Source organism: Chlorocebus sabaeus, chromosome 5, assembly GCF_047675955.1.
Source record: "Chlorocebus sabaeus isolate Y175 chromosome 5, mChlSab1.0.hap1, whole genome shotgun sequence".
Classification (NCBI taxonomy): domain Eukaryota; kingdom Metazoa; phylum Chordata; class Mammalia; order Primates; family Cercopithecidae; genus Chlorocebus; species Chlorocebus sabaeus.
Genome location: NC_132908.1, coordinates 39579389 through 39593193, shown reverse-complemented (window position 1 = coordinate 39593193; position 13805 = coordinate 39579389).

Sequence of the window (13805 nt, the reverse complement as noted above, 5' to 3'; positions counted from 1 at the left end):
AAAGGCTTCCTGAAGGGAAAGATGTAACTCTGTGAGATGAACTAACAGAACGTAGAACAGTTTCTCAGAAAGATTCTTTCCAGTTTTGAACGGAAGATATTTCCTTTTTCACCTTAGCCCTCTACGGGGTTCCAAATATCCCTTTGCCAATTCCATAAGAACAGCCGTAGCGAAAGGCTTCTTGAAGGGAAAGATGTAACTCTGTGACATGCATTAACAGAACACAGAGCAGTTTCTCAGAAAGCTTCTTTCCAGTTTTGAACGGAAGATATTTCCTTTTTCACCATAGCCCTCTATGGACTTCCAAGTATCCCTTTGCCGATTCCACAAGAACAGCCTTAGCGGAAGGCTTCTTGAAGGGAAAGATGTAACTGTGTGAGATGAATTAACAGAACACAGAGCAGTTTCTCAGAAAGCTTCTTTCCAGTTTTGAACGGAAGATATTTCCTTTTTCACCTAGCCCTCTATGGGGTTACAAATATCCCTTTGCCAATTCCACAAGAACAGCCTTAGCGAAAGGCTTCTTGAAGGGAAAGATGTAACTCTGTGAGATGAATTAACAGAACACAGAGCAGTTTCTCAGAATGCTTCTTTCCAGTTTTGAACGGAAGATATTTTCTTTTTCACCATAGCCCTCTATGGACTTCCAAGTATCCCTTTGCTAATTCCACAAGAACAGCCTTAGCGACAGGCTTCTTGAGGGGAAAGATGTAACTCTGTGAGATGAATTAACAGAACACAGATCAGTTTCTCAGAAAGCTTCTTTCCAGTTTTGAACGGAAGATATTTCCTTTTTCACCATAGCCCTCTATGGGGTTCCAAATATCCCTTTGGCAATTCCACAAGAACAGCCTTAGCGAAAGGCTTCTTGAAGGGAAAGATGTAACTCTGTGAGATGAATTAACAGAACACAGAGCAGTTTCTCCGAAAGCTTCTTTCCAGTTTTAAACGGAAGATATTTCCTTTTTCACCATATCCCTCTATGGGCTTCCAAATATCCCTTTGACAATTCCACAAGAACAGCCTTAGCGAAAGGCTTCTTGAAGGGAAAGATGTAACTCTGTGAGATGAATTAACAGAACACAGAGCAGTTTCTCAGAAAGGTTCTTTCCAGTTTTGAACGGAAGATATTTCCTTTTTGACCATAGCCCTCTATGGGGTTCCAAATATCCCTTTGCCAATTCCACAAGAACAGCCTTAGCGAAAGGCTTCTTGAAGGGAAAGATGTAACTCGGTGAGATGAATTAACAGAACGGAGAGCAGTTTCTCAGAAAGCTTCTTTCCAGTTTTGAACGGAAGATATTTCCTTTTTCACCATAGGCCTCTATGGGCTTCCAAATATCCCTTTGCCAATTCCACAAGAACAGCCTTAGCGGAAGGCTTCTTGAAGGGAAAGATGTAACTCTGTGAGATGAATTAACAGAACACAGAGCAGTTTCTAAGAAAGCTTCTTTCCAGTTTTGAACGGAAGGTATTTCCTTTTTCACCATAGCCCTCTATGGGCTTCCAAATATCTCTTTGCCAATTCCACAAGAACAGCCTAAGCGAAAGGGTTCTTGAAGGGAAAGATGTAACTCTGTGAGATGAATTATCAGAACACAGAGCAGTTTCTCAGAAAGCTTCTTTCCAGTTTTGAACGGAAGATATTTCCTTTTTCACCATCGCCCTCTATGGGCTTCCAAATATCACTTTGCCAATTCCACAAGAACAGCCTTAGCGAAAGGCTTCTTGAAGGGAAAGATGTAACTCTGTGAGATGAATTAACAGAACACAGAGCAGTTTCTCAGAAAGCTTCTTTACACTTTGGAACGGAAGATATTTCCTTTTTCACCATAGCCCTCTAGGGGCTTCCAAATATCTTTTTGCCCATTACACAAGAACAGCCTTAGAGAAAGGCTTGTTGAAGGGAAAGATGTAACTCTGTGAGATGAATTACCAGAACACAGAGAAGTTTCTCAGAAAGCTTCTTTCCAGTTTTGTACAGAAGATATTTCCTTTTACACCGTAGCCCTCTATGGGCTTCCAAATATCATTTTGCCAATTCCAAAAGAACAGCCTTAGCGAAAGGCTTCTTGAAGGGAGAGATGTAACTCTGTGAGATGAATTAACAAACACAGAGCAGTTTCTCAGAAAGCATCTTTCCAGTTTTGAGCGGAAGATATTTCCTTTTTCACCATAGACCTCTATGAGCTTCCAAATATCACTTTGCCAATTCCACAAGAACAGCCTTAGCGAACGGCTTCTTGAAGGGAAAGATGAAACTCTGTGAGATGAATTAACAGAACACAGAGCAGTTTCTCAGAAAGCTTCTTTCCAGTTTTGAAAGGAAGATATTTCCTTTTTCACCATATCCCCCTATGGGCTTCCAAATATCCCTTTGCCTATTACACAAGAACAGCCTTAGCGAAAGGCTTCTTGAATGGAAAGATATTACTCTGTGAGATGAATTAACAGAACACAGAGCAGTTTCTCAGAAAGCTTCTTTCCAGTTTTGAACGGAAGATATTTCCTTTTTTACCATAGCCCTTTATGGGGTTCCGAAAATCACTTTGCCAATTCCACAAGAACAGCCTTAGCGAAAGGCTTCTTGAAGGGAAAGATGTAACTCTGTGAGATGAATTAACAGAATACGGAGTAGTTTCTCAGAAAGCTTCTTTCCAGTTTTGAACGGAAGATATTTCCTTTTTCACCATAGCCCTCTATGGGCTTCCAAATATCACTTTGCCAATTCCACAAGAACAGCCTTTGCGAAAGGCTTCTTGAAGGGAAAGATGTAACTCTGTGAGATGAATTAACAGAACACAGAGCAGTTTCTCCGAAAGCTTCTTTCCAGTTTTGAACGGAAGATATTTCCTTTTTCACCATAGCCCTCTATGGGCTTCCAAATATCCCTTTGCCTATTACACAAGAACAGCCTTAGCGAAAGGCTTCTTGAAGGGAAAGATGTAACTCTGTGAGATGAATTAACCGAACACAGAGCAGTTTCTCAGAAAGCTTCTTTCCGGTTTTGAACGGAAGATATTTCCTTTTTCACCATAGCCCTCTATGGGCTTCCAAATATCCCTTTGCCTATTCCTCAAGAACAGCCTTAGCGAAAGGCTTCTTGAAGGGAAAGATGTAACTCTGTGAGATGAATTAACAGAACACAGAGCAGTTTCTCAGAAAGCTTCTTTCCAGTTTTGAACGGAAGATATTTCCTTTTTCACCGTAGCCCTCTATGGGGTTACAAATATCCCTTTGCCAATTCCACAAGAACAGCCTTAGCGAAAGGCTTCTTGAAGGGAAAGATGTAACTCTGTGAGATGAATTAACAGAACACAGAGCAGTTTCTCAGAATGCTTCTTTCCAGTTTTGAACGGAAGATATTTCCTTTTTCACCATAGCCCGCTATGGACTTCCAACTATCCCTTTGCTAATTCCACAAGAACAGCCTTAGCCACAGGCTTCTTGAGGGGAAAGATGTAACTCTGTGAGATGAATTAACAGAACACAGAGCAGTTTCTCAGAAAGCTTCTTTCCAGTTTTGAACGGAAGATATTTCCTTTTTCACCGTAGCCCTCTATGGGCTTCCAAATATCCCTTTGCCTATTCCACAAGAACAGCCTTAGCGAAAGGCTTCTTGAAGGGAAAGATGTAACTCTGTGAGATGAACTAACAGAACGCAGAACAGTTTCTCAGAAAGCTTCTTTCCAGTTTTGAACGGAAGATATTTCCTTTTTCAACTTAGCCCTCTATGGGGTTCCAAATATCCCTTTGCCAATTCCACAAGAACAGCCTTAGCGAAAGGCTTCTTGAAGGGAAAGATGTAACTCTGTGAGATGCATTAACAGAACACAGAGCAGTTTCTCTGAAAGCTTCTTTCCAGTTTTGAACGGAAGATATTTCCTTTTTCACCATAGCCCTCTATGGACTTCCAAGTATCCGTTTGCCAATTACACAAGAACAGCCTTAGCGGAAGGTTTCTTGAAGGGAAAGATGTAACTCTGTGAGATGAATTAACAGAACAAAGAGCAGTTTCTCCGAAAGCTTCTTTCCAGTTTTGAACGGAAGATATTTCCTTTTTCACCATAGCCCTCTATGGGCTTCCAAATATCCCTTTGACAATTCCACAAGAACAGCCTTAGCGAAAGGCTTCTTGAAGGGAAAGATGTAACTCTGTGAGATGAATTAACAGAACAAAGAGCAGTTTCTCAGAAAGCTTCTTTCCAGTTTTGAACGGAAGATATTTCCTTTTTGACCATAGCCCTCTATGGGCTTCCAAATATCCCTTTGCCAATTCCACAAGAACAGCCTTAGCGAAAGGCTTCTTGAAGGGAAAGATGTAACTCGGTGAGATGAATTAACAGAACGCAGAGCAGTTTCTCAGAAAGCTTCTTTCCAGTTTTGAACGGAAGATATTTCCTTTTTCACCATAGGCCTCTATGGGCTTCCAAATATCCCTTTGCCAATTCCACAAGAACAGCCTTAGCGGAAGGCTTCTTGAAGGGAAAGATGTAACTCTGTGAGATGAATTAAGAGAACACAGAGCTGTTTCTCAGAAAGCTTCTTTCTAGTTTTGAACGGAAGATATTTCCTTTTTCACCAGAGCCCTCTATGGACTTCCAAACATCCCTTTGCCAATTCCACAAGAACAGCCTTAGCGAAAGGCTTCTTGAAGGGAAAGATGTAACTCTGTGAGTTGAGTTAACAGAACACAGAGCAGTTTCTAAGAAAGCTTCTTTCCAGTTTTGAACGGAAGATATTTCCTTTTTCACCATAGCCCTCTATGGGCTTCCATATATCTCTTTGCCAATTCCACAAGAACAGCCTAAGCGAAAGGGTTCTTGAAGGGAATGATGTAACTCTGTGAGATGAATTATCAGAACACAGAGCAGTTTCTCAGAAAGCTTCTTTCCAGTTTTGAACGGAAGATATTTCCTTTTTCACCATCGCCCTCTATGGGCTTCCAAATATCCCTTTGCCAATTCCACAAGAACAGCCTTAGCGAAAGGCTTCTTGAAGGGAAAGATGTAACTCTGTGAGAGGATTTAACAGAGCACAGAGCAGTTTCTCAGAAAGCTTCTTTCCAGTTTTGAACGGAAGATATTTCCTTTTTCACCATAGCCCTCTATGGGCTTCCAAATATCCCTTTGCCTATTCCACAAGAACAGCCTTAGCCAAAGGCTGCCTGAAGGGAAAGATGTAACTCTGTGAGATGAACTAACAGAACGCAGAACAGTTTCTCAGAAAGCTTCTTTCCAGTTTTGAACGGAAGATATTTCCTTTTTCACCTTAGCCCTCTATGGGGTTCCAAATATCCCTTTGCCAATTCCACAAGAACAGCCTTAGCGAAAGGCTTCTTGAAGGGAAAGATGTAACTCTGTGAGATGCATTAACAGAACACAGAGCAGTTTCTCAGAAAGCTTCTTTCCAGTTTTGAACGGAAGATATTTCCTTTTTCACCATAGCCCTCTATGGACTTCCAAGTATCCCATTGCCAATTCCACAAGAACAGCCTTAGCGGAAGGTTTCTTGAAGGGAAAGATGTAACTCTGTGAGATGAATTAACAGAACACAGAGCAGTTTCTCAGAAAGCTTCTTTCCAGTTTTGAACGGAAGATATTTCCTGTTTCACCGTAGCCCTCTATGGGGTTACAAATATCCCTTTGCCAATTCCACAAGAACACCCTTAGCGAAAGGCTTCTTGAAGGGAAAGATGTAACACTGTGAGATGAATTAACAGAACACAGAGCAGTTTCTCAGAAAGCTTCTTTCCAGTTTTGAACGGAAGATATTTCCTTTTTCACCATAGCCCTCTATGGGGTTCCAAATATCCCTTTGCCAATTCCACAAGAACAGCCTTAGCGAAAGGCTTCTTGAAGGGAAAGATGTAACTCTGTGAGATGAATTAACAGAACAAAGAGCAGTTTCTCCGAAAGCTTCTTTCCAGTTTTGAACGGAAGATATTTCCTTTTTCACCATAGCCCTCTATGGGCTTCCAAATATCCCTTTGACAATTCCACAAGAACAGCCTTAGCGAAAGGCTTTTTGAAGGGAAAGATGTAACTGTGTGAGATGAATTAACAGAACACAGAGCAGTTTCTCAGAAAGCTTCTTTCCAGTTTTGAACGGAAGATATTTCCTTTTTGACCATAGCCCTCTATGGGCTTCCAAATATCCCTTTGCCAATTCCACAAGAACAGCCTTAGCGAAAGGCTTCTTGAAGGGAAAGATGTAACTCGGTGAGATGAATTAACAAAACGCAGAGCAGTTTCCCAGAAAGCTTCTTTCCAGTTTTGAACGGAAGATATTTCCTTTTTCACCATAGGCCTCTATGGGCTTCCAAATATCACTTTGCCAATTCCACAAGAACAGCCTTAGCGGAAGGCTTCTTGAAGGGAAAGATGTAACTCTGTGAGATGAATTAACAGAACACAGAGCAGTTTCTCAGAAAGCTTCTTTCCAGTTTTGAACGGAAGATATTTCCTTTTTCACCATAGTCCTCTATGGGTTTCCAAATATCCCTTTACCAATTCCACAAGAACAGCCTTAGCGAAAGGCTTCTTGAAGGGAAAGATGTAACTCTGTGAGATGAATTAACAGAACACAGAGCAGTTTCTCAGAAAGCTTCTTTCCCGTTTTGAACGGAAGATATTTCCTTTTTCACCATAGCCCCCTATGGGCTTCCAAATATCCCTTTGCCAATTCCACAAGAACAGCCTTAGCGAAAGGCTTCTTGAAGGGAATGATGTAACTCTGTGAGATGAATTAAGAGAACATAGAGCAGTTTCTCAGAAAGCTTCTTTCCAGTTTTTAACGGAAGATATTTCCTTTTTCACCATAGCCCTCTATGGGCTTCCAAATATCCCTTTGAGAATTTCACAAGAACAGCCTTAGCAAAAGGCTTCTTGAAGGGAAAGATGTAACTCTGTGAGATGAATTAAGAGAACACAGAGCAGTTTCTCAGAAAGCTTCTTTCTTGTTTTGAACGGAAGATATTTCCTTTTTCACCAGAGCCCTCTATGGACTTCCAAACATCCCTTTGCCAATTCCACAAGAACAGCCTTAGCGAAAGGCTTCTTGAAGGGAAAGATGTAACTCTGTGAGTTGAGTTAACAGAACACAGAGCAGTTTCTAAGAAAGCTTCTTTCCAGTTTTGAACGGAAGATATTTCCTTTTTCACCATAGCCCTCTATGGGCTTCCATATATCTCTTTGCCAATTCCACAAGAACAGCCTAAGCGAAAGGGTTCTTGAAGGGAATGATGTAACTCTGTGAGATGAATTATCAGAACACAGAGCAGTTTCTCAGAAAGCTTCTTTCCAGTTTTGAACGGAAGATATTTCCTTTTTCACCATCGCCCTCTATGGGCTTCCAAATATCCCTTTGCCAATTCCACAAGAACAGCCTTAGCGAAAGGCTTCTTGAAGGGAAAGATGTAACTCTGTGAGAGGATTTAACAGAGCACAGAGCAGTTTCTCAGAAAGCTTCTTTCCAGTTTTGAACGGAAGATATTTCCTTTTTCACCATATCCCTCTATGGGCTTCCAAATATCCCTTTGCCTATTCCACAAGAACAGCCTTAGCCAAAGGCTGCCTGAAGGGAAAGATGTAACTCTGTGAGATGAACTAACAGAACGCAGAACAGTTTCTCAGAAAGCTTCTTTCCAGTTTTGAACGGAAGATATTTCCTTTTTCACCTTAGCCCTCTATGGGGTTCCAAATATCCCTTTGCCAATTCCACAAGAACAGCCTTAGCGAAAGGCTTCTTGAAGGGAAAGATGTAACTCTGTGAGATGCATTAACAGAACACAGAGCAGTTTCTCAGAAAGCTTCTTTCCAGTTTTGAACGGAAGATATTTCCTTTTTCACCATAGCCCTCTATGGACTTCCAAGTATCCCATTGCCAATTCCACAAGAACAGCCTTAGCGGAAGGTTTCTTGAAGGGAAAGATGTAACTCTGTGAGATGAATTAACAGAACACAGAGCAGTTTCTCAGAAAGCTTCTTTCCAGTTTTGAACGGAAGATATTTCCTGTTTCACCGTAGCCCTCTATGGGGTTACAAATATCCCTTTGCCAATTCCACAAGAACACCCTTAGCGAAAGGCTTCTTGAAGGGAAAGATGTAACACTGTGAGATGAATTAACAGAACACAGAGCAGTTTCTCAGAAAGCTTCTTTCCAGTTTTGAACGGAAGATATTTCCTTTTTCACCATAGCCCTCTATGGGGTTCCAAATATCCCTTTGCCAATTCCACAAGAACAGCCTTAGCGAAAGGCTTCTTGAAGGGAAAGATGTAACTCTGTGAGATGAATTAACAGAACAAAGAGCAGTTTCTCCGAAAGCTTCTTTCCAGTTTTGAACGGAAGATATTTCCTTTTTCACCATAGCCCTCTATGGGCTTCCAAATATCCCTTTGACAATTCCACAAGAACAGCCTTAGCGAAAGGCTTTTTGAAGGGAAAGATGTAACTGTGTGAGATGAATTAACAGAACACAGAGCAGTTTCTCAGAAAGCTTCTTTCCAGTTTTGAACGGAAGATATTTCCTTTTTGACCATAGCCCTCTATGGGCTTCCAAATATCCCTTTGCCAATTCCACAAGAACAGCCTTAGCGAAAGGCTTCTTGAAGGGAAAGATGTAACTCGGTGAGATGAATTAACAAAACGCAGAGCAGTTTCCCAGAAAGCTTCTTTCCAGTTTTGAACGGAAGATATTTCCTTTTTCACCATAGGCCTCTATGGGCTTCCAAATATCACTTTGCCAATTCCACAAGAACAGCCTTAGCGGAAGGCTTCTTGAAGGGAAAGATGTAACTCTGTGAGATGAATTAACAGAACACAGAGCAGTTTCTCAGAAAGCTTCTTTCCAGTTTTGAACGGAAGATATTTCCTTTTTCACCATAGTCCTCTATGGGTTTCCAAATATCCCTTTACCAATTCCACAAGAACAGCCTTAGCGAAAGGCTTCTTGAAGGGAAAGATGTAACTCTGTGAGATGAATTAACAGAACACAGAGCAGTTTCTCAGAAAGCTTCTTTCCCGTTTTGAACGGAAGATATTTCCTTTTTCACCATAGCCCCCTATGGGCTTCCAAATATCCCTTTGCCAATTCCACAAGAACAGCCTTAGCGAAAGGCTTCTTGAAGGGAATGATGTAACTCTGTGAGATGAATTAAGAGAACATAGAGCAGTTTCTCAGAAAGCTTCTTTCCAGTTTTTAACGGAAGATATTTCCTTTTTCACCATAGCCCTCTATGGGCTTCCAAATATCCCTTTGAGAATTTCACAAGAACAGCCTTAGCAAAAGGCTTCTTGAAGGGAAAGATGTAACTCTGTGAGATGAATTAAGAGAACACAGAGCAGTTTCTCAGAAAGCTTCTTTCTTGTTTTGAACGGAAGATATTTCCTTTTTCACCAGAGCCCTCTATGGACTTCCAAACATCCCTTTGCCAATTCCACAAGAACAGCCTTAGCGAAAGGCTTCTTGAAGGGAAAGATGTAACTCTGTGAGATGAATTAACAGAACACAGAGCAGTTTCTAAGAAAGCTTCTTTCCAGTTTTGAACGGAAGATATTTCCTTTTTCACCATAGCCCTCTATGGGCTTCAAAATATCTCATTGCCAATTCCACAAGAACAGCCTAAGCGAAAGGGTTCTTGAAGGGAATGATGTAACTCTGTGAGATGAATTATCAGAACACAGAGCAGTTTCTCAGAAAGCTTCTTTCCAGTTTTGAACGGAAGATATTTCCTTTTTCACCATCGCCCTCTATGGGCTTACAAATATCCCTTTGCCAATTCCACAAGAACAGCCTTAGCGAAAGGCTTCTTGAAGGGAAAGATGTAACTCTGTGAGAGGAATTAACAGAACACAGAGGAGTTTCTCAGAAAGCTTCTTTCCAGTTTTGAACGGAAGATATTTCCTTTTTCACCAAAGCCCTCTATGGGCCTCTAAATATACCCTTGCCTATTCCACAAGAACAGCCTTAGCGAAAGGCTTCTTGAAGGGAAAGATGTAACTCTGTGAGATGAATTAACCGAACACAGAGCAGTTTCTCAGAAAGCTTCTTTCCAGTTTTGAACGGAAGATATTTCCTTTTTCACCTTAGCCCTCTATGGGCTTTAAAATATCCCTTTGCCAATTCCACAAGAACAGCCTTAGCGAAAGGCTTCTTGAAGGGAAAGATGTAACTCTGTGAGAGGATTTAACAGAGCACAGAGCAATTTCTCAGAAAGCTTCTTTCCAGTTTTGAACGGAAGATATTTCCTTTTTCACCATAGCCCTCTATGGGCTTCCAAATATCCCTTTGCCTCTTCCACAAGAACAGCCTTAGCGAAAGGCTTCCTGAAGGGAAAGATGTAACTCTGTGAGATGAACTAACAGAACGCAGAACAGTTTCTCAGAAAGCTTCTTTCCAGTTTTGAACGGAAGATATTTCCTTTTTCACCTTAGCCCTCTATGGGGTTCCAAATATCCCTTTGCCAATTCCACAAGAACAGCCTTAGCGAAAGGCTTCTTGAAGGGAAAGATGTAACTCTGTGAGATGCATTAACAGAACACAGAGCAGTTTCTCAGAAAGCTTCTTTCCAGTTTTGAACGGAAGATATTTCCTTTTTCACCATAGCCCTCTATGGACTTCCAAGTATCCCTTTGCCAATTCCACAAGAACAGCCTTAGCGGAAGGCTTCTTGAAGGGAAAGATGTAACTCTGTGAGATGAATTAACAGAACACAGAGCAGTTTCTCAGAAAGCTTCTTTCCAGTTTTGAACGGAAGATATTTCCTTTTTCACCGTAGCCCTCTATGGGGTTACAAATATCCCTTTGCCAATTCCACAAGAACAGCCTTAGCGAAAGGCTTCTTGAAGGGAAAGATGTAACTCTGTGAGATGAATTAACAGAACACAGAGCAGTTTCTCAGAATGCTTCTTTCCAGTTTTGAACGGAAGATATTTCCTTTTTCACCATAACCCTCTATGGACTTCCAAGTTTCCCTTTGCTAATTCCACAAGAACAGCCTTAGCGACAGGCTTCTTGAGGGGAAAGATGTAACTCTGTGAGATGAATTAACAGAACACAGAGCAGTTTCTCAGAAAGCTTCTTTCCAGTTTTGAACGGAAGATATTTCCTTTTTCACCGTAGCCCTCTATGGGCTTCCAAATATCCCTTTGCCAATTTCACAAGAACAGCCTTAGCGAAAGGCTTCTTGAAGGGAAAGATGTAACTCTGTGAGATGAATTAACAGGACACAGAGCAGTTTCTCAGAAAGCTTCTTTCCAGTTTTGAACGGAAGATATTTCCTTTTTCACCATAGCCCTCTATGGGGTTCCAAATATCCCTTTGCCAATTCCACAAGAACAGCCTTAGCGAAAGGCTTCTTGAAGGGAAAGATGTAACTCTGTGAGATGAATTAACAGAACACAGAGCAGTTTCTCCGAAAGCTTCTTTCCAGTTTAAAACGGAAGATATTTCCTTTTTGAACATAGACCTCTATGGGCTTCCTAATATCCCTTTGCCAATTCCACAAGAACAGCCTTAGCGAAAGGCTTCTTGAAGGGAAAGATGTAACTCGGTGAGATGAATTAACAGAACGCAGAGCAGTTTCTCAGAAAGCTTCTTTCCAGTTTTGAACGGAAGATATTTCCTTTTTCACCATAGGCCTCTATGGGCTTCCAAATATCCCTTTGCCAATTCCACAAGAACAGCCTTAGCGGAAGGCTTCTTGAAGGGAAAGATGTAACTCTGTGAGATGAATTAACAGAACACAGAGCAGTTTCTCAGAAAGCTTCTTTCCAGTTTTGAACGGAAGATATTTCCTTTTTCACCATAGTCCTCTATGGGTTTCCAAATATCCCTTTACCAATTCCACAAGAACAGCCTTAGCGAAAGGCTTCTTGAAGGGAAAGATGCAACTCGGTGAGATGAATTAACAGAACACAGAGCAGTTTCTCAGAAAGCCTCTTTCCAGTTTTGAACGGAAGATATTTCCTTTTTCACCATAGCCCCCTATGGGCTTCCAAATATCCCTTTGCCAATTCCACAAGAACAGCCTTAGCGAAAGGCTTCTTGAAGGGAATGATGTAACTCTGTGAGATGAATTAAGAGAACATAGAGCAGTTTCTCAGAAAGCTTCTTTCCAGTTTTTAACGGAAGATATTTCCTTTTTCACCATAGCCCTCTATGGGCTTCCAAATATCCCTTTGAGAATTTCACAAGAACAGCCTTAGCAAAAGGCTTCTTGAAGGGAAAGATGTAACTCTGTGAGATGAATTATCAGAACACAGAGCAGTTTCTCAGAAAGCTTCTTTCAAGTTTTGAACGGAAGATATTTCCTTTTTCAACAGAGCCCTCTATGGACTTCCAATCATCCCTTTGCCAATTCCACAAGAACAGCCTTAGCGAAAGGCTTCTTGAAGGGAAAGATGTAACTCTGTGAGATGAATTAACAGAACCCAGAGCAATTTCTAAGAAAGCTTCTTTCCAGTTTTGAACGGAAGATATTTCCTTTTTCACAATACCCCTCTATGGGCTTCCAAATATCTCTTTGCCAATTCCACAAGAACAGCCTAAGCGAAAGGGTTCTTGAAGGGAATGATGTAACTCTGTGAGATGAATTATCAGAACACAGAGCAGTTTCTCAGAAAGCTTCTTTCCAGTTTTGAACGGAAGATATTTGCTTTTTCACCATCGCCCTCTATGGGCTTCCAAATATCCCTTTGCCAATTCCACAAGAACAGCCTTAGCGAAAGGCTACTTGAAGGGAAAGATGTAACTCTGTGAGAGGAATTAACAGAACACAGAGGAGTTTCTCAGAAAGCTTCTTTCCAGTTTTGAACGGAAGATATTTCCTTTTTCACCATAGCCCTCTATGGGCTTCTAAATATCCCCTTGCCTATTCCACAAGAACAGCCTTAGCGAAAGGCTTCTTGAAGGGATAGATGTAACTCTGTGAGATGAATTAACCGAACACAGAGCAGTTTCTCAGAAAGCTTCTTTCCAGTTTTGAACGGAAGATATTTCCTTTTTCACCATAGCCCTCTATGGGCTTTAAAATATCCCTTTGCCAATTCCACAAGAAACCCTTGGCTAAAGGCTTCTTGAAGGGAAAGATGTAACTCTGTGAGAGGATTTAACAGAGCACAGAGCAGTTTCTCAGAAAGCTTCTTTCCAGTTTTGAACGGAAGATATTTCCTTTTTCACCGTAGCCCTCTATGGGCTTCCAAATATCCCTTTGCCTCTTCCACAAGAACAGCCTTAGCGAAAGGCTTCCTGAAGGAAAGATGTAACTCTGTGAGATGAACTAACAGAACGCAGAACAGTTTCTCAGAAAGCTTCTTTCCAGTTTTGAACGGAAGATATTTCCTTTTTCACCTTAGCCCTCTAAGGGGTTCCAAATATCCCTTTGCCAATTCCACAAGAACAGCCTTAGCGAAAGGCTTCTTGAAGGGAAAGATGTAACTCTGTGAGATGCATTAACAGAACACAGAGCAGTTTCTCAGAAAGCTTCTTTCCAGTTTTGAACGGAAGATATTTCCTTTTTCACCATAGCCCTCTATGGACTTCCAAGTATCCCTTTGCCAATTCCACAAGAACAGCCTTAGCGGAAGGCTTCTTGAAGGGAAAGATGTAACTCTGTGAGATGAATTAACAGAACACAGAGCAGTTTCTCAGAAAGCTTCTTTCCAGTTTTGAACGGAAGATATTTCCTTTTTCACCGTAGCCCTCTATGGGGTTACAAATATCCCTTGCCAATTCCACAAGAACAGCCTTAGCGAAAGGCTTCTTGAAGGGAAAGATGTAACTCTGTGAGATGAATTAACAGAA